Source organism: Neomonachus schauinslandi, chromosome 1, assembly GCF_002201575.2.
Source record: "Neomonachus schauinslandi chromosome 1, ASM220157v2, whole genome shotgun sequence".
NCBI classification, from domain to species: Eukaryota; Metazoa; Chordata; class Mammalia; order Carnivora; family Phocidae; genus Neomonachus; species Neomonachus schauinslandi.
Genome location: NC_058403.1, coordinates 31,597,370 through 31,623,222, shown reverse-complemented (window position 1 = coordinate 31,623,222; position 25,853 = coordinate 31,597,370). Strand labels below are relative to the sequence as shown.

At 35.3% G+C, this 25,853-nt stretch overlaps 1 protein-coding gene and 1 pseudogene across 1 annotated transcript in view; one reads left to right on the top strand and one right to left on the bottom strand.

Moving 5' to 3' along the window:
* Positions 1 to 5,339, bottom strand: part of LOC110571178 — a 31,663-nt pseudogene extending 26,324 nt beyond the window's left edge.
* The window catches only part of ROBO1 (roundabout guidance receptor 1), a 967,818-nt gene that overhangs the window by 277,613 nt on the left and 664,352 nt on the right, over positions 1 to 25,853 (top strand). The window lies entirely within an intron of this gene.

Below are 25,853 nucleotides of genomic sequence, written 5' to 3'. Positions count from 1 at the left end.
ATTCCATCAAGTCTAGAAAGATTCTTTGAACCATACAAGTCTGGTTCTTATTGTGATGCTTGCACTTCAGACGTATTTGTATATTCATGGCACATTGCAGGAGTTATAAACCTGAAGAACTTTGGAGCATAAAGTGCTCATTCAATGCAATGTCATTATTTTACAAATGCAGAATCAAAGGACTAGAAACTGAAGATCATTTCCAAGGGGCATGTAGCTAGTAAGAGCGAGAAGTAGGGAGTATAACCTAAAGCTCAAACTCTGAGGCCAGTGCCCTGACTACACAAGGTTGTATCTCCAATGACTGTTGCCATTACTTCCAATACTTATTTCTCTGGTCTACAGCAGGGGTCACAAGTTTTTTCTTTTAAATGCCAGATAGTAAATGTTTTAAGCTTGTGGACCATGCAGTCTTTGTCACAAACCTTCATTTCTGTAGTTGCAGCTTGAAAGCAGCCATAGACAAGGCACTCACACAAAAATGAGTAGGGCTGTGTTCTAATAAAACTTTATAAAAAATAAAATTCAAGGGACGCCTGGGTGGCTCAGTCGGTTAAGTGTCCATCTTCAACTCAGGTCATGATGCCAGGGTCCTGGGATGGAGTCCTGCATCGGGCTCCCTGCTTCTCCCTCTGCCTGCCACTCCCACTGCTTGTGCTCTGTCTGACAAACAAGCAAACAAACAAATAAATAATCTTTACAATAGCAAGAGCTGGTCCTATTAAAAAAAAATAAAAAAAAATAAAATTCGAATTTCATATAGTGTTCATGTATTACAAAATAGTATTCTTCTTTTGAGTCATCTCAACCACTTGACAATTCAAAAACTATTATGAATTCATGGACTGTACGATAATAAGCTGTGGGCCAGATTTGGCCCTTGGACCTTAGTTTGCCAACCCCTGGTATAGAACAAAGGTAGGGATGTTTTAATCTGTAGACAAACAGGATATCTCCTGAGAAAATTTTAAATTTCCATTTAAATTTAGGTCGTCCTTTTAAATTGCTAATTTTACTAATGCACATGTTAATATGTTAGTACCTATAAATTTAATTTATAAACAAAAATATGCACATTTATTGAAAGTGTGCTCAATTATTTTTAACAAATAAGGAGTTGCAATAAAAAACATTTAAAATCCACTGATCCAAAACAAATGAGCAAAGGGGAAAAAAAGAGAGAGAGAGAGGCAAATCAAGAAACAGACTCTTAACTATAGAGAACAAACTGATGGTTACCAGAGGGTAGGGGGGTGGAGGGATGGGGATTAAGGAGGGCACTTGTGATGAGCATTGGGTGATGTAGGGAAGTGTTGAACCACTGTGTTGTACACCTGAAACTAATATTACACTGCATGTCAACTAACTGGAATTTAAACTAAAAAACGTTTAAAAATAAATAAATAAAATCCACTGGCCCAGATAACAGTAATCGGAAACTACCAAGGGAAATTTAATAAGAATATGCATATATAATCTTGAATGAGTACAGGATGGGAATTCTCTGATATATAAAATAGAGTTAATTCTACTACTTCCACAAAGTTGTATCAATTAAAGTGTTAGAGGTCAAGCGCCAATATAGTGCTTGGGACTTACTAGATACTAAATAATAATTAGTACTCTTATATTTCATGTGACAATAGCTCATGAGTAAAAAGTAGATACTCAGCCAGACATAATAAAAAGGACTGAATTAATCTTAAAGAAAATACTGAAAAATAATACCACATGTACTCCACACTTTTATAATGCTTTACAATTTTCAAAGCACTATCAATTGTATTTATTTTAAATTTGGTCTTCTTTTTTTTTTTTCTTTAAAGATTTTATTTATTTGAGAGAGAGAGAGATACAGCGAGAGAGGGAACACAAGCAGGGGGAGTGGGAGAGGGAGGAGCAGGCTTCCCGCTGAGCCGGGAGCCCTATGTGGGACTCGATCCCAGGACCCTGGGATCATGACCCGAGCCAAAGGCAGTCGCTTAACCAACTGAGCCACCCAGGCGCCCCTAAATTTGGTCTTCTAACTTCTACTGGTTAAGGGAGATGATAAACCACAATTCCACTTTTGGCTTGTTCCACCACTCATAATGAGAGGAATATTGAGAACCTGAGCACAAACAGGAGAGTGAGTTTTCTGTTACTTAATAACTTGAGAAAGGGTTAAGGAACCTGAGATGTTTGACCTAGAAAAGAAAAGCTTTAGTGTAGAGGGGATGATGCTAAAAATTTTTCAAGATTTCCACATGAAAGAGAGCATATAGACAGATTTTTTTATTACCCTGAAGAGAGAACTGGAACCAAAAGGAAACAGCTTTAGACAAAATGCAAAGAAGGATTTGTAATGTTGGAATAGTATAACTATGGAATTGTCAATCCTTGATAGAATGAGTTTTTCCTAGAACCTGTAAACAACCTGTTAAAGAGGAGATTCTCATGAAAGAAGTAAAGTTGTACTGCATTTCTTTAATAGCCCTTTCTATCCCTAAAAAAAAAAACAAAAAAAAAAAACTACTACTAACCCTGCATATTTTTAAGATCATGGGTTATAAAACTCTTATTTAGACACTGAATTTATGTACATATAATGTTATTATGATTTTCAAATGTTTTACTTTAAAATTCTGGCTCAATGTAACTCCTCGGTTTTACTCTGACTCAAAAACTCTGCCAGTATCTTTGAGCAAATCATGGTAAACAGAATTAAAATGTCTTTCACTTTAAACTTAAATTGTTCCTGCATTTAAGATTGACAAGTAGGCAAAATAAGATTGTTTTCCTATGAATTATCTTACTAGAGCTGCCAAATGCCCTTTTAAAATATCATTTTTCAAAAGATGATGATATAAATTGGGACATATCACAGAAGGAGCCTATGCATATTCATACAGGTGATGCTACTTTCATGAGACATTTGCACTTGAAGTAAAGCCTTGTGCCAGGTCTAACTCCTTTGATCTCAAATCATTTATAATGGAGCTTTCACTTTATAAAAGGGAGATTGTGCTAATTAATCCACCAGTTTTTGATGCAAAATAAGACAACACATTTAACCAACATACCATATTTTATATGTTTTGCACAATTTGGATTAACTGTGTTCTGTAAATGCTCTTAATTGTGCAAATGATCTAACAGAACAATAAACCTTGGCTTTCTCATTAGGTCTACATTTATTTAGATGGATTTATTATATGGAAAATTTACATCATTCTAGCCTACCAATGCAAATGAAAATATGAGCAGATCCATGATACTCAGTTTCATGCTGGGTTGTGTTATTTTCATTGGTGTGTTGCTGGCAGGAATTGAAAAGAAGCAGATTTTGTCTGTTGGTTTTTGGCTGTCATATGAATCATTCCCAAAGAATGAGCCCTTAGCTAAGGATTGGTGAGGACTAGAGAAAGGATCATAGGGACTCTGCTTTCTTCTTTACCTTTTCACTGTGAAATTTATTGCTTTCCACACAAAAAAAAGTAGCAAATGGTGATTTATTTCCACAGGATAGAGGACATTACATATTTTCCTGTTCTCCAGCCATGTTTTTAAAATTTATTTTGAGAAATCCATCTTTAGTTATAAAATATTGATTAATGGCAATGGTTACATGTTTGTATGATTTGAGGATGATGACAAAGCTGAGGCACTCAGGAGATCTCTCTAAGTTTAAAATGAAATCAGGCAGTGCAAGTACATTAGCTATTTCGTAATGAATGCTTGGTATGTTTTCTCCAATAGGTATGCCATATTAAAGGTATTTTTTTAACAGAAAGAAATTTATATTTAAGTATATATTTTTCTGAGAAAATATTTGATTGCTGAAATTAATTTTCATGTTTATATATTTTATATTTATATATATTTTATATTTAACAATGACCATGTTGGTCACTTCTATTTTATTTGAGCCTATTTATAGTATTTCTCTTAGAATGAAATAAGTGACAATTTTTCAAAGAAAGCAAATGTAAGTATTTCTGAAGGAAGGGCTGCAAAGTAGCCCTCAAATACTTTTCATGGTGACAAGATTGTCTTTCTTAAAAATTCCTACTTGCTGCATTTCTTTGTCTATCCTTTATATGTAATGTAAATAATGTTTCTAGCTTCTTTTTTTTTAAAGATTATTTATTTATTTATATGGGTGGGGAGGGCCAGCGGAAGAGAGAAAGAATCTGCAGCCGACTCTGAGCTGAGCATGGAGCCCCTGCGGGTCTGGATCCCATGACCCTGAGATCATGACCTGAGCAGAAATCAAGCGTTGGATGCTCAGCCAACTGAGCCACCCAGGCTCCCCTGTTTCTAGCTTCTTAATGCTAATCATGTATTAAGTATTGTACATAAATGAACTTGTTTGAGCAACATAATGACTCTCTTTACTGAGGAAGAATAGGAGGCTCAGAGAGGTAAATGACTTGCTAATAATCACACAGATAGTAAACGGCAGAGCTGGGACTTGAACCAAAGAAGTTCGATCCCAAACTCAACACTCTTCACCCTTAAACCATACTACTCACATATTGGAATCATTTTGTTGGATTTGTCCTTAGGAGGCATAATCTCATGATTTCCTTGTATCACAAAATCATGCAATAATCCAAAAAGGATAAATAAATTTTACTTTTAGTTTTAAAGAACTTCAAATAAATAATCTTTGTTCTCCATGAAGAAAAATGACCCGCAGTCCTCTCTAGGGGGAGCACTCAACGTACCTGACACTTCAGAATGAGTTTCCTCTTTGGGTTCCTCTCACAGTTATTTCTTAAATTATTTTTTCTCAAATTTTCAAACATTTGAGATGCCTTCAAATTCCCTTTCATTATGGCAATAGTAATAATAATTTTTTAGACAAGAAAATACTGTTTGAAAGTGAGAGGGTATTGTTTTACCTTATTAGAAACGGTTTTATATATTATCATGATTCATTAATGTGGTTCATTGTAATTTTTCCAAAGTACTATGTGACGCTCATCTTTTTTTGAAGGGTGGAAGATGAAATAAAATAATGTGTGGGGATGCTGCCTGAGATTATTTGAGGCATTCTATTGGATTTACCGAACCTGGCTATTCAAGCAGCATTCTAAGAATTCAAATATAGGGGGCCCGTAGGCTGAGGGAAACATTAAAATATTGTAATGCCCAGCTTTGTACATTCAATTACAAATTACCTTTGAACAAATCAAAGTAATAATTATTGAGTGTGTAGAATTTCTGGAATCTACACAGACGTTCTCATTTGATTCACAAAAGTGATCTGAGGAGTAATCAGTAACAGTGGTATCAACAGTTCTCTGTCCACTTTTTACTCTGTCCACTGCTACCACATGTACCCACACCACCATCAACTCTAAAGTCCCTGATATTTTCCTGCCTGATCTCCCTACTTTCCTGCCTGATCTCCCCACTCCCTCCTTACTCTTGTCTCCCTGAGAGCCATTTTCTACATGGAAGCCAAGCATCATCTTTTCAAAATCAGAATACCTAACTCATTGCTTCAGACCCTCTGGAATTTCCCATTGAACAAAAATGGAAATTTACAGATTTTAACTTGGGCCACAAGGCACTGCATGCAACGTGATCCTGACTTCCATTCTGGTTTTACCTGGTACTGTTCTCTGTTCTCTCTTGTGTTCACTACACCCTGGCTCTGTGGCCACCTCTCTCTTTCTAACAGGCAGAACTTACCTTGGGGCTTCTGCATTTGTTCCCCAGCAGGGGAATTCCTCCCCTGGAACTCTCATCATTCAGGTTTCAAATTTAGTGTCACCACTGAGGGAGGCTCCTTTGCCCTCCAGCATCTAAAATAGCTATTCCTGAGGAATGCCTGGGTGGCTCAGTAGGTTAGGCGTCTGCCTTCAGCTCAGGTCATGATCCCAGGGTCTTGAGATCAAGCCCCGCATCGGGCTCCCTGCTCAGCAGGGAGCCTGCTTCCCCCTCTCCCTCTGCCCCTCTCCTTGCTTGTGCATGCACATACACTCTCTCAAATAAATAAGTAAAATCTTTTTTAAAATAAAATAAAACAGCTATTCTTCCCCCCCACCCTTGCCCACTCACACATTCTAGGATTTTTAGATCTTAGAGTGTTAATCACTTTCTGCAGGCATTTTCTTTATATATTGAGGATTTGGGTGGTGGTGGGGGGGAGGTGGTCATTCCAATCTATAAGAGTTTTCTATCTATCTCTATTAGACTAGGAATGTTCTCTCTGATTTGTTGTTGACTTTTCAGTGCCCAGCAGAGAGTGGCTGCTAAATAACTATTCAGTGAACTGAACTGTTGAATCGTTCCCATTTCAAAAAGTCTCCACAATAATTTCTGTGAAGTTGCAGGACAGGCATTACCAGAGTGGGGAAATGTCAAAATTGTTCTTTTACCTAAAGCTTGATCGCCAGTGTGAGGCCAGCCTAAGTAGAGGACAAGGCTGGTTGTAGTCAGTTTTTTCCATTTAGATACCCTTTGTGTTGTTTTTTTTTTTATTGGTTTGATTATTTAGGTAGCATCTGTTCCAATTTCATAGTTAAAAAATAATAATTTATTTTCTAGTGCTGGACTTTTCACACTTGTGCAGTTTTTGTAGGAACTTGCATTCTCAGAAGAATTATGGTGGTTGGGCAAATGCTTGAGGATTTACCAAAGCAATAAACAGGTTAACACTACTGTGGGGGCGCACATCTGTACTACTCGGTTAAGAAAAATGCGTAATTTGGAACTTGAACTACCTCTCCCTGTAACCCTGGCTGGCTGTTGCAGTTACATCTGGGCTTTCTTAATGGAAGAAGAGCTTGAATTTCCTACAAGTTTATCCTAAAGACAGTTATTAAGAAAGGATTTCTATATCAAAATATATGGCAGTTTATAAACTCACACAAATGATGGTCAGTTCTATATTGATTGACAGTAGGATAATCTTAACCTTATATATCATAAGGTGCCACTCTTTACAAATGGTATTTAACAGTCTCATTTGTGCTTTAACTTTAGAATTGATGATATAATTAGTAAATACATGCATGGACAGATGCATGCATAGATAGCTTTCTGTGGAAATGAATGCTTAATAAACTAATGATATGTTTAATTCATCATTTTAATTGGAAATTAGTACGGAAATACCACCTCAAAAAATGACAAGCTAGACCAACTTTAAAATCACTAGAATTTAAAGTACGCAGACATATAGGTAGGACATTAGAAATCTGACAGACACAGACATCTAAAATTATACTTGAAGGACACCCTAAAGCAGAGTAACCAAATTTTTTCTTCCTCATCTCATTTACCCCAGTTTGGATACATTTAAAATAAAAAGAAATTGATGCCAATTGAAAAGCATACATAAGTACTTTTGCTTGTTTTGTTTTTGCTTTGGGATTTGTTATAAATCAAGAATTATCTTAAATAGTATATTTTTAATATCCTTTCTCCCATTTCTTTATTCATGAGAGATTGCTTGAGTACCTATATGTCAACGCCCATCTGCAGAGATGTGATTAAAAAGACACACAGCGCTGGGGAAAATCTGACAGGCAAATGGACCAATATAGGGCTAAATGGTCATTATTACTATCCCGCTGTCAGTAAATAGGGAATACATTTTGAGCTGTATTTTCTAGTGATGGGGATGGCTTTTTTGATGATCCCATTTATAATCTCGGACCTAATTTTCTTTGCCAGCAAATGTGGGCATTTGTCAGCAACGGTGTTTTGGTATATGGCCTTTTTTCTAGTCTATGTGATGCCTTCATATCCAACAATTCCCAAGATTCATTTCCAGCATCCTGTCATTCTTGACATATTCCTGGATCTCCCAGAGTGGGCTCATTGTCTCTCATGTATGCTTCCATAAAGCTCAGCATATTCATGGAATTTTAATATGCCACTTCGTACTTGTTAGTTTATAATTTGGGTTTATGTTTATTCCCCATCTAATTCTCAAAAAGAGATTTCTGGCCTTCTTTAATCTGTGGGATTTTTCACGAAGAGGAAGTGTCCATGTTATTTGCTTTTCCCCAGCCCTTCATTAAATACTTTGTATTCATGTGACCTATGTAGAACCGCCAGAGTACCTGGGTTAAGTTAGATTGATAGCATATTTTGTTCAAGTAAACCACAGCCCCAACAGCAATTAATCCAAATTTATGCACATTATCTAAATCCATGGTTCTCAGATTGTTGTTCCTGGACCAGCAACATTAGTAGCATCTTGGAACTTTTTAATAATGCAAATACTTGGACCCCAAACCCATCATACTGAATCTGAAACTCTGGAGGTTGGATTCAAAAATCAGATGATTCTGATGTCTCCTGAAGTTTGAAACCACCAACCTAAGCTAATCAGAACGACTAACGATATACCAGACTATGCCCACCTGTGGGTTTGCATTTACTTACTCACATGACCTGCCTATTAAGGAGAGCATCCCCAAATACCCAGCCCTTCTTTCTCTGCTCTGATCTGCATAACAAACAGGAAGCAGTACTACTTGAGGAAACAAAATTAGTTTTAGCTGAAATAGAATTTTCCTTGTCTCCAAACTTGCTTACCATGGGGTTCATACCATTCTAGGCTCTAATAACAGTGTTTTGCTTTCAAAGGAGGAAACCTCAGACCTCATTCTCTTGTAGTTCTTGCTGAATTGCAGTCTGCAACTTTGAATAAAGGAGTGAAGAGAAAAGGAACCCATGTGTCTTGAGTACCCACTGCATGATAGAAGTGTATACAAATTATGGTGTCCAGTTGCACATATAAACAAAATAATCTCTAAGTAAAAGACTGGTGCTATCACACACAAAAACAGAAATTCAGTTGGAGCACAAAAGATAGTATGTATAAGATACTTGGAACACTGTCTGGTACAGAGTAAGTGTTCAGTATTTATTAGCTATTTTTATTACCGATCATTTCCTATTTAGAAGAGAATCTAAACTCATAGGAAAAACTGTGGGTAAAATCCAAAATAAATACCCCTCTAGCAAAATATATTAACAATATTTAACAATTTTTAGTCACTTCTGAACTGAAAAGGAGAAAAAAGGAAAAAAAAATAAAAGAAAGGTTGTATCTATTCTGTTCTCACTGCAGTTAACATTACAAATTGACCTGTAACAGAAGGATGAAAATGGGCATTACTTATTTTGCATTTGCAAGTGGCAAAGTGAAAGCTTCTAAACATTCCTGTTTTGGAGGCTAGAATTTAACACGTAGTCACATATTTGAATGGAGAGCAATCCTTAGGTGTAGCTTAATAGACATCTTTTTCTACCTTAATTCTTGTAATAGTTTTTACATAGAGAATTTCAGTTCTCAGCTTCGAAATCCCAAATATCTACGTGGTAGCAGATATAAGCAACTTAAATAATGGAGCTTAAATTTTATAAGGATGATCATATGCACAATTTTGCACGAAGCTGACAGCCTTCAAAATCCTATTGCATATTGTCTATAGAACACAAGTCCTGTGAGGGGCAGTACTTTATTTTGTGATATCCGTCATGTCTCCAATACCTAGAAAACTGTCTGACACATAATAGTCTTCAAAAGTATTTGATAATTAATTCATTCAATGAAAGAATTTGTGTGAACCCCTGTTATTGTTATGACACAGTAAATATTTAAAGTTATTTTTTTTTAATTTTTAAGGATGCATTGTTTATACTTTGTAGTCCAGGGTATTGTAATATTTAAAACACCTAAAATTTTAAGAAAACTGTACCACATATCTACTTTTATATTTTTGGAAGCATGCTATTAGGATCTCGAACAAGATTAAAAATACCATCCTTTTTTTTTTTTAGAAAATGAAACAGTACATTACCTCTCCTTCCCCCCCCATTACATATATTTCCTTTTATGTCTTAAATTTAAAACTTTCCTCAACTTAGGGTACTGGGGTCATGAAAAGAATACAGATATGTAACCAAGAAAAAAATGGTAAAATCTCAGTTTGCTACTATAAGCAGGAGGCTTTGTAAGCCTGTGTCCTCATCTGTAAAGTAGGAATGATAAAAACAATCTTGCTCTGTTATTTTAAAAATTAAATAGAAGCAAGTGTGAAAGCATCAATATTAAATGTAGTTTTATTTATATAATATAATAACATAATATAATTTAATACAATGTATATAAAAATAATATATTAAACAGAAGGTTCTACTTTGGTTAAGCCTATATTAGAAGCTTAAGCCATTGTTTCTGTCTTACCTCACAGAGGATGTAAAGAAACTTTAAATGAATCTGAGATAAGAAAAGTACTTTTACTATTAAGTGAAGGGAGTCAAAGGCACAAATTTATAAATAAATATTTACAAATAAATATTTATTTAATTTGTAAAATAAATATTTATTATTTATAAAGAATTACTTATTTATAAAATAAATTTACTTTTTTATAAAATATATTTACTCATTTATAATATATATTTATATTATATATAACATATAATACAATATATATAATATAAATATATTTACTATATAATGTAAGTATATTTACTATAAAATAAATTTACTTATTTGTAAACTAAATAAGTCATAAGGGTGTAATGTACAGCATGGTGACTAGAGTTAATAATTATTGTATATTTGAAAGTTGCTAAAAGAGGAGATCTTAAAAGGTCTCATCACAAAAAAAAGCTGTCACTATGTATGGTGACAGATGGTAACTAGACAAAAAGTAATAAAAATTTTAAATAAATGTAAGTTATATTCAATATATATTAATATATTCCTTAGAACATTACATGTGTCTCTCCATGAAATTGAGTTAGAAAATATATTAAGGGTCTACCTCGGTTACATATATTATCAGCTCTTGACTTTGAACAAGTCATTTAACATCTCTGAGACTCAGTTTGTCATATACACAAAGAATAATAATAGCTACCTAATGGAGTTGCTGGAAGGATTAAAACTACTGTCTGGAGGGCACTTAACAAACCTAAGTATTCAATCAGTGAGAATTCTTATTAACCCTTTATTTAGCTACTTACAGACAAAAATTTATGGTAGGCATTTGGTTTTTTTTTGACTGTACTCTGAATTTCATGTCTGCCATAATTACAATAACAGAAAAAGGAAACCTCAGATCTTAATATTAGAACTTTAGCATTTTAAGGCATTGAGTTGTTTTTAATATTTTCACATGAAGAAGCAGCTCCATTTCTACATCTATTTCCAAACCCACTCTTAGGCACAGTTTTCCTTTATTTCTAAATAAAAATAAACATTAGGGGAATATTTCTTTTGCCCTTAAGCCCTTTAACTTTTAATTCATTAATTATATCCAAGTATTTCTCAGCAGTATCACAAGAAGCTTAAGAGATGAACTGACTTAATAAATGTCAACCCTACTCTTAAGCCCAGATATTCTACTAAGCCAGTATTTTCAGTTGACTAATTAACATTTTCAGATGTATCCCAAAGCTGTTTTCAGCACAACTCTTTCCTTTTTTTTCCATTAAGAAGATACATTGGTCAATATTGTTGGGCAGAGGAGAAGGAAACCATGTATTAGTTCCAACCCATGCTGTGCCATGTGGTACCACCCACTCCATGAGTCTTTTGATCCATTTCAGAAGTGCAGTGCACGTAAAATGCATGTTGGTTTTCAGAGACCTAAAATACTCTGTTAACAACTTTATATTGATTTTATGTTGAAATGATAATATTTTGTGTATTTGTATATCATTTAAAATTAAATTTACTCTTTTTTTTTTTTGCTCTTTAAAATGTGGCTGCTAGAAAAATTTAAAATATATATGTGCTTCACATTTGTGGTTCCCTGGCTTAGAATTTTACAAACAAAGAAAATCAGTCAAAAAGATACCCTTAAATTAGGAAGGAGCCTATGACTGCATGTATAATGACTCTAAATAAAACAATAAGACACATTACTAGCAGGATAGAAAAAAATACATACATATACATATATATTCATATATGTGAATGAGAATCCTATTGCAAAACTCATCGCGTCAGAAGCTGACTACTTATTATGGGATTTGTAATTCGTTTACATGTGTCACTTCATTAGGAGTTAACTGAATAAGACATTAGAACGGTGTTCCTTGGAAATGGCAGAAACCCCACTCAAACCTAGTTAAATGAGGACAAGAAACACATGTCCAGTCCACCATTGACCACAGACACAAATAAGTGGAAAGACCAGGGTGTATTTTTTATACAGTTTGATCAAGGAGGTAAAATCTTGTCCTTAGGGCCTGCACATTGTCTCACTTTGGGGGATATAAATGGCAACTTTGATCTTATTGAACGATTTTTCTTTCACTCGTATTATGTATGTCTGCGTATATGTATGTATCTTAATCTGAAATTAAATAAAGAGGATCACACCCAAAAGATTATATAATACTTAAGGGTGGCTATTCTGTGTGATTCTTCTTTCTTTCTTTTTTTAAAAATCCCAGTTAGCACAGTTACAAAAAGCATGTGAAATAATGAGTAATGAATGGATGGATATACTTTGACAAATACGTCTCTCCCATTACCAAGGATGGATTTTCCATGTTCCTCACGAAAGCTGACTTTCTCACCAGATCCCATTTCCTCTCTGGGAATACTCTGACAATTCTCCCCACTCTGTCGCCTGCATCATCAAAATTTTCTTCTCAAACATCTTAATATGAAAACAGGCTTCCCACACACTGTTTTTCCCCTATCTTAAACAAACAAGAAAACCTTGTTTTGTTCCCACGTCTCTCTCTAGCCACCGTCATTTTCAGCCAAACTCCTTGAAAGAGTGGTGTACAATTGTTTCCAGATTCTGTATTTTCATTCTTTCTGGAGCCCATATTCCAACCAGACTTTTCACCCTACCACTCTAACATATTTGGTCCCATCAGGAACACCAATAATCTCACTATTGCTGAATCAGATCTCATCTTAGATTTAATGTAAAGCTTTTCTCAGTCATTATCTTACTTGAAATAGTTGATGACTGTTCCTTTTAAACACTTTCTTCACTTGCCTTCTGGTTTTCCTCCACCTTCTTTCACAATTTTTCCTGTCTTTGTTAACTCCTCTTGCCCCCCGGCCTTTAAAATTGTGAGTCCTTCAGGCTCATTCCATGGTTCTCTTCTTACTCTGTCATCACTGTTTTGAAAATCTAATCCAGACTGAGTATTGTAAATACAATCACTGTATTTGCCAAAATGTATCTCCAGCCTGAACCTCTCCTCAGACCTCCAGACTTCTGTGTCTAACTATCCATTTGATGTCCGCACTTGGAGGCTGATAGATATTTAAGGTCTAATATATTCCAAATTGAGTTTCTTTTATTTTAAAGATTTTATTTATTTATTTGAGAGAGAGAATGAGATAGAGAGAGCATGAGAGGGGGGAGGGTCAGAGGGAGAAGCAGACCCCCGCTGAGCAGGGAGCCCGATGCGGGACTCAATCCCGGGACTCCAGGATCATGACCTGAGCCGAAGGCAGTCGCTCAACCAACTGAGCCACCCAGGTGCCCCAAATTGAGTTTCTTTTAACCTCTCTCAGAACTTGAAATGCCATTCTATCTGTCACCGAGGCAAAAAGTGAGAGCCAGCCTTGATTACCCTCTTCCTCTTCTCTCCCTTCCCTCCCTTTCTCTCATGCTGCGTATCCTATCTGTCAGCAGATTCTGTCTGCTCAACCTTCAAAACATATCCAGATTTGGATCATTCTCACCTTCAATGGTGCTGCTATTCTGATCAGGGTCACCATAATCTCTTACCTGGTTTATCCCATCCACTACCAAACTGGTCTCCTGCTTCCATCCTTACTTTTAATATATTTTTCAATATAGTCTGGCATATCGTTTTCAAATGTTGTCACTTCATGTCATTATTCTGTTCAAAACCACCATAGCCTTCCTTCATTCCCAAACAATAAAATCCTTATGGTGACCCATAAGGTCCTCTATGATCTGTCCCTTATTACCTCTCTGTTCTCATCTTTATTCAGAGACACCTTCTCAGGGAGGACATCCTTAGCCATCCTCTCTAAAATTGTATTTGCCAACTCTGTTATTTCCTATTCTTCTGCCTGGTTGAATTTTACTTTTCTCCTTAACGTTCATCACTATCGAATTTATAATACACTTTCTTGTTTATCTCGTGTATGACTGTTGTCTCCACTAAAGTGTAAGCTCTGTGAGGTCAGGGATTTTTTTCTGTGTTTTCTGCTCTATTACAGCACCTAGAAGAGTGTGTGACATAGAAGAGCGTATGGCTGCACTCTTCTGTGTCACAGTTAGTGACTCATGCTGCACTTTTATTGGTATTTTTTTTTAGAATAAATGAGCAGAATCTTCAGAAGCCTGTATCATTTTTTTTTTCTCACTGGAAGCCCATCATCCAAATTCAAAATAAAATAGAAAATGTAAGTCTGAGGAGAAACACACACACACACACACACACACACACACACACACACACACATACAAAATCCAAGCATAGGTAATATGGCCTCAACTTTAAGTTTTTATGGGGGAGTATGAGAGTATGAGACCTGGTAGGATCAGGAAGTTTAGCTTTCTAAAACCTGAGGTTTGGGCTATATCTTGTTCTAATTTTAGGTAGAAGCAAAAGGAATTAAGACCTTTACAAATAACGCCTGTGAGTTTAAGCTGCCAAATTTAACACAGCTCTATAGCCTTACATCTTCTTTCATGTATCTTTATTTTTTGTCTTCAAGTTTCTAGTTTTCTGAAGTAATTTTAAATAGCCGCTATATGACTCAAAAATGCATATTGCAGATAATGTACTGCAAAAGCATTTTTTTTCTTTCTTATTTATCTAGTTTTTGCTAACTGGTTAGTAACCTAGCAACATGTGAAATAAGTTTTCTCAGGGGCCTATTTCCCACCTATGTATGAATTGTGTTGTCAGAATTTAGTTAAATGGGGCTAAAAGAGAGGATTGTTTCATCTGCATAATGACCATAGGATTCTTTCTATCTCTCTGCACGTAACTTATCATCTTGGAAAGGTTAGCCATATGCAATCATTCTGTTTATGGGGAGATCAGACATTAAGAAGTACTAGAATCTGGCAGTCTTTTCTATTTGAACTACATAGAAAGGGATTTATAAAGTTTTGGAAGAAAGCTCCCAAAAGCACTAAAAGAAAGAATACAATTTTCTTGGCTTCATACAGTAAATCCCTTTTCTGCAGACAATCCATTGGCCTTAGTCGCAAGAAAGGTTGCACACTAAAAGCAGGGATAAAATTTTGTGAAATAGAATGGTGCTTTTAAATCTGGGCCCTTGTCAAACTGTCTAGTGAAAAGGCATCAACAGTATGTAGAGTCTATCTTTTGCCAGTGTTTTTTAATCTCTTAGGAATATTATTAACACTTTAATTATATGATATTTTTCAACTACTGCATTTGGAATACACAAGCCTTTTTTGTGATCCATTTTATTTTGAAAATTAAAAAGTATTCTTGGGGATATAAATGACAACTTTGGTCTTATTGAGTGGCTTTCCTTTTATCTCTACCATGTATGCATGTATGTAATGTTAAATCTGCTGAAATTAAGTAAAGATGATCACACTCAAATTATTGTAATACTTAAGGGTGGGTATTCTATGTGATTCTTTTTTCGTTTTCTTTTTTTAGATCCCAGTTAGCACAGTTAAAAATGGATGTTGAATGAATGAATGAATTCATGGATACACTTTTACAAATATGTATGTGGTGTAGCTGAGGATAGGTTGATCTATCAATGTTTCAACATGAATCTAAATTACTCCTATTCCAAGTTCAGAAAGGCCTGAACATGCACAAAGGATGATTGATGGTTTGCTCTGAATGTCATTGTTGTAGGTCTATTTACATGAAGTAGGTTGGTCTGAGTATACTATCTTAGCTTTGAAGAAGAGTTACAATATTGAGTATAATATCATTCATTTATATATTTATTCAACAAATAATATTTGAACAGTTGTTATTGGTCAGTAGCTGCTCTGGGCACTGGGGTTGACCTCAAGGAACTCATATCCCATTGGGAATATATACAACAAACTAATAAATAAAATATATAATTCCTGGTGGGGATTGTTTCATTGAACTAAATAAAGCAGAGAAATGAAATTTGAAATGGGTCTATATCTAAATATAAAGGTCAGGGAAAACCTCATTCTGGATATCACAATTGATTTGAGAGAAGAATATTGGGAAGATTAGTCTATTAGTCCAAATGGGCAATGATGATTGTTCAAACCTTGGTTGTGTGAATGGAAATAGTAAGCAGTGGTTGAATTTCGCAAATATTTTGGAAATAGAGTTTATAGGACATAGGATAATATTTTCTAAATTAAGCTTGGTGGGTCTGGGATTATGGGGAAAAATGTTGGTAAAGGTCAGGGGGGACAAAATTATGTTTGAAATTTAATTTTTCTTTGTGAAAATGAGTGGGGATTTCATAAGTGGATCTGAAGTTAAGGGGGTGAGTTTGGGATGGATATAGGAATTTGGAGACATTCATGGATGTTTTTTAAATATGCATGATCAGGTGAAGATATCTATTGAGATAGTTTATATAAAGGACTGGATCTGAGTCAACTCTGGAGTCCTGAAGTGTAGGAATATTTAAATATCAGGTAGGGGAGGAAGAGTAAGGAGTATGTGAAATTCAGGCAGTCTGATTAGCAGTAATCATCAAAATGAGTAGCATAAAATATCTAAGTCCTAGTCTGGTGTTGATGCTCAGCAGTGGTACTTCAATATGCCGTTAAGGAGGTTGGTGAAGGGTTGGCATGGGGGGCACTGGGGAGTTGGGGAATGGAAATAAGTTATGTACTTGCCCTAAATAACTTGGTGTACTAAGAAGCTTTTCAAGGCTAAGTCTCAGGCTCTGAGAAATGAGACTGGAAACCATATGCCCAGCTTGGGTTGCAAGCTGGGAACTACACCTCAAAAATAAGGCAGAAAAGTTAGAGCTCTGGTCACTACTTTTCCTCATTGTGAGGTTACTGGAGTTCAGTGAGTAAGCCAACCTTACTTGTATTCTTTGTATTCTTTGAGTTTGGATAAATACCTGCTTGGCTACAATTCTTCAGATTCCCTCTTGAATAATATTGCCAGCCTGTAATGTTTCATCTGATTCTACATATACCAAGTATTTATTGAGCCTACCTGTGTCAAATACCTTTCTAAGTTCAGAGGATACAACCATGAGCAAAATCAGTAACTCTTTGCTTCCATGGGCCTTATCAGACTCCATTAAAGGAATAAAGAGGATAATTGGAGATAGTATTAGCTGTGGTAAAGAGAAAAATGTAAAGAAAAATGTGAGATTAATGGCTGGGGAGATGCTATTTTGGGCAAGGAGGTCAGAGAAAGTCTTTCTGATGAAGTGAGATGTAAACTGAGATTGGTGATAAGAGGTGACAGAGAAGGGCACCCTGTAAATATTCAGGGTTCTAGCTCTCCACGCAGAGAGAACAGCTAGGGCAACAGCTCTTGGGTTGACATGAACTTGGTATGTGTTAGAAATCAAAAGAAGGCTGATAAAAGCTTAATGAGCAAGGAGGTGGTGGGTATAAAATGAGGCCAACGATGTAGTTACACTTTGTTTAACAAGTGAATCCCAATATAGGTGAGAAAAAGTCATTTTTCTCTCCTTAGAATTCTAAGATCCAAGTTAAACAAATCTTGCATAGGGCCAGCGCATTATGGTAGAAGGAGATTCAAATCCTATCTTTGCAATTTCATAACTGGGTGTTTGAGCAATTTACTTAATCATAAATTCTATTTTATTAGCTAATTTTAAAATTGGAATTATGCTATGTATACCATAGAGTTAAATAGTGATATATATACCTTATAGAGTTGCTATTGGGATTAAGTTAAATACATAAAAATACTTAAACTGAATCTAGCATAGATCAAGTCCACAATATGTGTTACTGTTATTATTACTGAAGACCAGTAAATCTGATATCCTTCAGCTATTACTCACAACTAAATGAGAAATCACATTAACAGTAGATAAAGATGTCAATGCCCAGTATTAATTCAATCATTATCAAAATGTTGCCCAGATACAAAGCAGAGTAAATGAGGATGTCCTGATAGCTGTGAGCCATTAGCCATGAAACAAGCTTGGTGTATCAAAAAAAAAAAAAAAAAAAAAAAATCAATGCAGACATTTTCATCTGGTGGCTTCTGGAAACAAATTAAAAATGCCAAAGAGAAAAAAACCCAATAGATGTCACCACACACTGGTCAAGAGTATAAATTCTTCTTCTTTTTTTTTTATACCAGTAAAATTGATAACACATGCTAGTTATATTTGAAAATGGATTTCAGAATATGGATGACCATGATTATTTCATAGTCTTACTTGTAATACAAACTTAACAGAATACATGGCATGAATAAATCAATCTCCGAAAAACTTAAAACTTAAACTAGTTATATAGAATTACATTGATTGGGAAAGCAAGACAAGTTTATAGTGTTTCCAGTAGTAGCCTCATGAGCAACAGAAGTTTCTTTTCCCAGCTTCAGCATACTGCCAGTGATAAGTGAGGTGCATTATTTGGCTGATCCTATGGAACTATGGAATATCAAAAGGCCCAGCATCCCGGGAGGGGAAGGTGTGGGGACATACTCTCTTGCAGCATGATGAATAAGGTTCTTCCATACCAGCAGCTGCCAAACAGATGAGCAGCTTTAACAGAGTCAGGGTACACAATGCAAGCCGGGCCCAGAACTAATCATATCTAATTAAGACAGACATGTTATGGTCCAGTAGTGTTGACAGGGTCGGGATTCCTGTAGCTTTAAATGAGGCATGTTGTAATTAGGATCTAATTGAAAATCTGGAAGTGATACAAAACTTTTACCCTTCAGGGGCTAAGAGGAGGTCTGTTTGGGTCCTGGTGTGCACCTTATTAGATTGTGAATGCTCAATTAGACAGTTATGTACAAAAGTTAAGCAAGTAGGACAAGAGTTAAATGTGGTTCAAAGGAGCACAATTTAAATTCACATCTGTTTAGATATGATTCAGAGTTGTACCTGAATTTCATATTTACAATTTGTCTCCATTTCATATATACTAATAGTTTATGTATAATCTAGTATATATAAAGTATATATACTTTATTTTATATATACTATTATGTTGTGTCTATTATACATGGCCAAAATAAAATGTTTGAGTAATTTCCTAGGTACAATAGGTTTCATTAAATGCTCCTGATTTATTTGGAGAGAGATGCTCATCCAAAATATCTTCTAATAACTATGTAAAAGATACTCATATTTCACAATCTCATCTAACACTTTACAATTATCTTTGTCCAATACAGACTGCCACAACTTCACTATTAGGCCTTTTCCTTACCCAAATTGCTTAATTAAAAAATATATTTAATATGTTTAGAGGGTGACTTATATTTTAAGTTCATTATAGTCACTTTTCCTCTGAGTTACCCCCTTTTGCTTGCTGCCACACATGCAGATAAACACTGAAAAACCTAAGTGGATCTGGTTGTCCCCTTTCACAAACTTTCAGGTAGTCCTTTAGACCACTCTGGTTATCACTTAATAATTTATTAGGGTTGTTTTGTTTTGTGTTCCTTTGTTTGTTTTTAAGCGTTGAATCTCCAACTTAGAGTTGGGACAATGCCCCCACCCCCACCCCGCCCCGTGGATGTTTTCACTGCATATCCATCAGGAAATATCTCCTAAAGATATCTCTTCAGATTTAAAAGTTGTTCTCTAAATGCAGTACTAACAGCTAACCTTGAATATTTTCCAATTCCTCTCTATGTTAGGGTTGGCAGTGGATCTGGTTGCTATACAGCAGTCCTAGTGAAAAATTCAAGATCACATTGACTACCTATGAAATGTCATTTTGTTGATTTGCCATCTTATCAGTTTGCAGTTTAATCTCATGGAGGATCAACCCCAAATGCAAAATAACAGTTTCAGGGACAAATACAGTGCTTGCCTTCTCCCTGTGTTCAGAGCTCCATTCAAATCTCATTTCATCAGAGGAGACCTCTCAAACCAGAGTATATAAAATACCACTTCAGTCCCTTGCCTGATCCTACTTTCTTCCTTTTCATAAAACTTTCACCAGATGACAAGTATGTTAATAGTTTATGATTCTAGTGTCTGTTTCTCTCCATGAACAAAGGAACTTCATTTTCCTCACTGCCATTTCCATACTAACTCACACAGCACTGGGCACAGAATAGGCAAATTGGTACATTTATTGAATGAATGAATGATGATGAATGAATGATGAATAAAAGGAATACAAAGTCAGTGCTTGCCTTTGGTGGTCCATCCTGAAAATTAAATTTGAGCTTGCAGATGGAGAATTTTACATTTTCAACACAAATAAATGTGCAAGTTTCCCATGCCTAAATGATTTCATTTTTTTTAAATGTTTTATTTATTTATTCATGAGAGTCAGAGAGAGAGAGAGAGAGAGAAGCAGAGGCAGAGGGAGAAGCCGGCTCCCCGCCTAGCAGGGAGCCCGATGCAGGACTCGATCCCAGGACCCTGGGATCATGACCTGAGCCGAAGCAGACGCTTAACCATCTGAGCCACCCAGGCGCCCAATGATTTCATTTTTGTCCCAGTTGTAGTTTCTAACCTAAGTTCTTTCAAGTGTGGAGTGATTTGATGTGTTGGCTTTTATTTATCCTTTGAATTTTAATTTTTCCTGTAACTCTACTCTTTACACTGCAAACCAAAATTATGCAGTTTCTACTTTGCCAATTAATTAGTGCATGCATTTTTCAGTAAAAAAAAAAACAAACCTCGTTACAATTACTTATAATAAAATAATGTAATACGTTTAAGGAGACAGAACATTTGTTGCTCTTGTAATCTGATACAGAGATGGCGTCCTTCGTGAAGCTGTTAGCTTGTGGGAATTTGTAGGTATGAAATTAGCCACAGATTCTAGAAATATTTTACCTATAAAACCAACACTCACTGTTATTAAGAGGATAAAAAAAGTTCATTTAAATCAGGCTTATTCCTTTCAAATATAGGGTTGTGTTTGTTTCTGGTGTATGAACATGAACTACTTAACATAATTTCTATTTTTTTCTGTTTTTTGTTACTGTGATGTTATTCAGATCAACATAGACATTACTTCCAAAGTGGATCAATTCACTAAATGGATTTTTCCTAATGCAATTAACCCAAACCAGCGAACAAATCTATTTCTACTGTTCACTGGCTTTCCAGCTTTCCACCTGACGTATTACCAAGAGATTCCCTTCCTTTGTGAATACATCATTGAAATAATTATCAAAAAGTATAAGAACCATAACATTTAATAGATTATTTTATAGTAATTCAGTGATTTTACCTAATAAAAATATTTTTTAACAAGTTTGGATTTATCAGAGGAATAAATTAAAAGAAGTGTTAAGAAATTAAATCACCCATTAAAATCCTGAAATGTAGAGTTTATTTCAGTTTATATTCCAGTGATATTTTAAAAGCTATTGCACTCTTTTCTGAGCAGTACACTTTAGAGTTGTTTTTACAGAATGGCAGCTTGAATTTCACCAGATGTGAAATCATTTGGTTGTGTAAACATTTTTTTTCCTAAAATGCATAGGGTTTCTATTTCACTTGAAAAAAAAAAAAAAGCCTGTAAATGGATAATGTCTATAGGTTGAACTGGACATCTCAGAGGGGTCCAGGGCTCAGATACACTGAGGTGATTTACAATCCGAGGTAAACAGATTGGCTCAGATAACACTGGCTGATCGATGCTCCCCATCTCTCCAGCAGGAAATGTCTTGGGGAGGCAGGGGAATGACTTTTGCAAGCCCTTCTTCAAATTCTGAGCTTCCCTGACCCAGCTTTCTCCTTTTCCTGAAGAATAAGGACTAGGGGAATAAAGGTTCTCTTTCCTTTGCTTTGCAAACCTCTTCCCACTTTTTGTTTTCTATACATTTCTACATCGGAGAAAGGATCAACTGACTGAACCATGTGACACATGTACGTTGAATGATCTTTCATAATAAATATTGAGCTATCTGTCCCAACAGTCCAGGCAAATGTGCAAATGCTCCTTTTACATTTTTATGGGGTGTCACAAGTAATTGAAAATGATGTTTGCAATAAAGGTTGCATTTTACCCTTTAATTGGTTCTAGTAAATGAAAATTGCTTCACTATTTAACCAATTTTTCCATCCCTTCTGGGGACCCGTTTCAAGAATTTCAAAACTACCTTATCACGTAGATGAAATACGTTGTTGAATGCTGTGATTGTTCTGGGAATGAAAGAATACTGTACATTGATATCTTGAGAAAGCAAGCTCAAAAAATGTTACTTGCCTGATTGAAATCTGAGCTTCTGAATTTTAAGGTCAGTTTTATTTATTTTGTTTATTTACCACCTATCTTCTTCCCCTCCCAACACCACATTCTGTCAAGAAGTTATAGTAGAATTTTTACAACTGTCATGAAAGAGTTATTTAAAAACAATAGGTTTAAAAAGGCTGGATTGATAAAAGAAACTAAAAAAAATGAGTAAACTCTTTACAAACACATCTTGTACTATTTTTATGTATTTTGCTATTTAAAAAGGTCTTTGCAGTATCAACTTGCTTATCCCTCTGAGAAAAACTATCTCAGATTTATACCCTGTTACTAATTTTAAGCATCTGCATATCTGTTTCAGTAGCCTTTTGGAGATTAAATACTCCGCAAAATTGATTCTGATTTTAACACTCACTTCGAGCTATCCTAGGGTTTTTCCATCTTCCCAACCTTCATCTACATAGATTTAAAATTTAACATACAAAGAAATTATTTCTATTTCTTATGAGCTAGTAGTACATAATCTTTTTTTTTTTTCTAATTTTGGCATCAGCATGCTATTTTCATGTCAACCTCAACAGGATAGTGTGTTCATACTATTCCATCACTACTGTTCAATCTTGGGGCAAGTCTAACCCTTCTCAGCCACAACTTCCTTATGATCTTCCAATAACAATAAGCTTCATCTCACAAAATTGTATATATCAAAAGAAATGAATGCATTGGAAGCCTCTGAATTTTGAAACAATAAAGCGAAATATTTACTACTACATGATCCAGTCATTCCACTCCTAAGTATTTTGCCCAACAGAAATTAAGGCATATGTCCACATAAAGACATGTGCTTGGGGGTTCACAGCAGCTTTAATTATAATAATCCAAATCTGGAAACACTTCAAATGTATATCAACATAAGAATAGATCAAATGTGGCGTATTTATACAATGGAATAGTATTCAGCAAATAAAGGAATATACTAAATTATAGATGAATTTCCCAAAATTATTATGATGAGTGAAAGAAGCTAGGAAAGAGAGCGCCTGGGTGGTGCAGTCACTTAAGCATTGAACTCTTTTTTTTTTTTAATTTTATTCATTTATTTGAGACAGAGAGAATGAGAGACAGAGAGCATGAGAGGGAGGAGGGTCAGAGGGAGAAGCAGACTCCCCGCCGAGCAGGGAGCCCGATGCGGGACTCGATCCCGGGACTCCAGGATCATGACCTGAGCCGAAGGCAGTCGCCTAACCAACTGAGCCACCCAGGTGCCCAAGCATTGAACTCTTGTTTTAAGCTCAGGTTGTGATCTCAGGGGCATGAGATGGAGCCCCGTGTGGAGCTACTTGTCCAGCTCCATGCTCAGCAGGAGTCTGCTAAAGTTTCTCTCTCCCTCTATCTCTGTTTCTGTCTCTCTCTCTCTAAAATAACAAATCTTTTTTTAAAAAAGAAACTAGGAAAATAATTATATGTATATATAATTATATATTATATAATTTTAATTTACACACACATAAAATTCTGGGAACTGCAATCTAATGTAACAGAAAGTAGATGGATGGTTGCTTGGGATGGGGCGGGACAAGAGATAGAAAAGGGATACAAAAGCACAAAGAAACATTTGGAACATGGAAATATTCATTATCTTGATCATGGTGAGAATTTCACAGGTGGATACATATGTCGAAACTTATCAAATTACACATTTTAAATATGTACAGGTTATAGTATGTCAACTATACATCAATAAACCTCCTGGGTGTTTGTGTGTGTGTTTAATGAAAGGTAGGATTACTACATGGATTCTTGCCAGTTTCCTATGATGCACATGTACCTTTATCACCCCTTCTAAATTAAATACAGTGTAGTCCATAATTAATCCAGTCATTAATCAGTTAGTTTCTTATTGGATATTAATCCACTTTCAGGATAGAATAAAGTCATCAAAGAAAAAAAATAATTTGGATTACTGATTCCAAGTTCTTTTGTTTTAATTAACTAATAACCCCTTGCATCTGTTTAATGCTTTACATTATCAAAAGGATTTTACAATTAAAGTTTCATTTTATTGTTTAAGACAAATGAGACATTTAGAAAATGAAAACTGAGGTCTATCAAGAAGTCTTTGTCCACCCTCCTTTTAGAAGCATTGTGTGGTTCTCATCAGAACATAGAACAGAAGCTTTATTTTTCCTTTCCTGCCCTGCTCCCAACTTTCAGAGTTAAATTGAACTATTAACTTTCTTGGGTAGTTTTTTCACACTTAGTAAAAAGGGATTATATTCTCCATAACTATGGGTGAAGGAAAGCATCCTCATGATTGGGCTCACAGTTTCTCTTTAGTTAATGTAAAAAGAGAAGTGCAAATTAAACCCAATACCACATGTAATCACCCATACTCATTTTCCAAGTTGCTTGTAATTCCTTCATGTGATGCCAACTTAGATGCAACAGGTGATATCGATGAAATATTCTCTCTCTCTCTCTGTGATAAATTATTGTAACTTTCACTATACAAGATTGCACAGTGTTGTAGATAAAAATTACACCTCGAAGAACACAGGGAAACTCTTTAGTTTCTCTTCTTCCAATATTACTGGTTTTAAAACAATATTTTCTTTTAGTGTCTAAATATATAATGGTTGGTTTGTTCAATCAATTCAGACAAAATGAGTTTAAACGGGAATCTAATTGAGTCTTTGGGGCCACTGATTGCAATTTGGTCAAAGGAGCTAGCCCTACACAGAAAGTATGAAATAATAGAGTCCCAAATGAGAGAATTAGGGAGATATGTCATACTTTAATGAAATTATTTTTTAGATTGTACTAATTATATACCTAGCTCTTAAAAGCAGCATGAACCAAGTAGTAATAAGTACTATAGTTCAGTACTGTAAAGCATCTTGACTTCTTTCAGGGTTGTGCTCAAAAGCAGAGTATAAATTGGAGAGAATACCATTCTCAACTCTCATCACTTTATTTTAACTTAATGAACCGTATCAGGTGGCAAGCAGTGTAAATGTGGAAATACTCAGAAGGAAGCAGAGTTGTGTATGCAAAGGAGACCAGAGGTTGATTAGATTAAGCAGACATGTGTATGGCGTATATAGTTCCTGTACTAACATTCAGTTCCTGGAATTTTGTCTGGCCCCTTCATTTTGCTCTGGACAAAAATAAACCCTGGGTGGTGTATCTGTTCTCATTAACCATTCTACTTATCTCCTGATTGGAGTATTGTGGAATGTAACTTTGTAAGACAATATTTGTAGCTAGTGGGTGAGTGGATAGAACTCATACAATCAACAGAGATAACATTTTATGTACCCTTTCTAAAGTATCACACTTGTATGCTAGGATTCTGTTATATTAGTTTAATGAAATTAGAAGTCTTTTCTTCTTGTAAGTTTGTTTCCAGGGTCAGCTCCATAGCCCAGTATTGCCCATTTCTTATTTTCTTTAGGTATATGCCTTTATTTAAAAATGGTTAAAGAACAGCTATCAGCTTTTGAAGATAAAAAGGAAAAAATACTTCTTTTTATTGTTGTTTTAGAACAT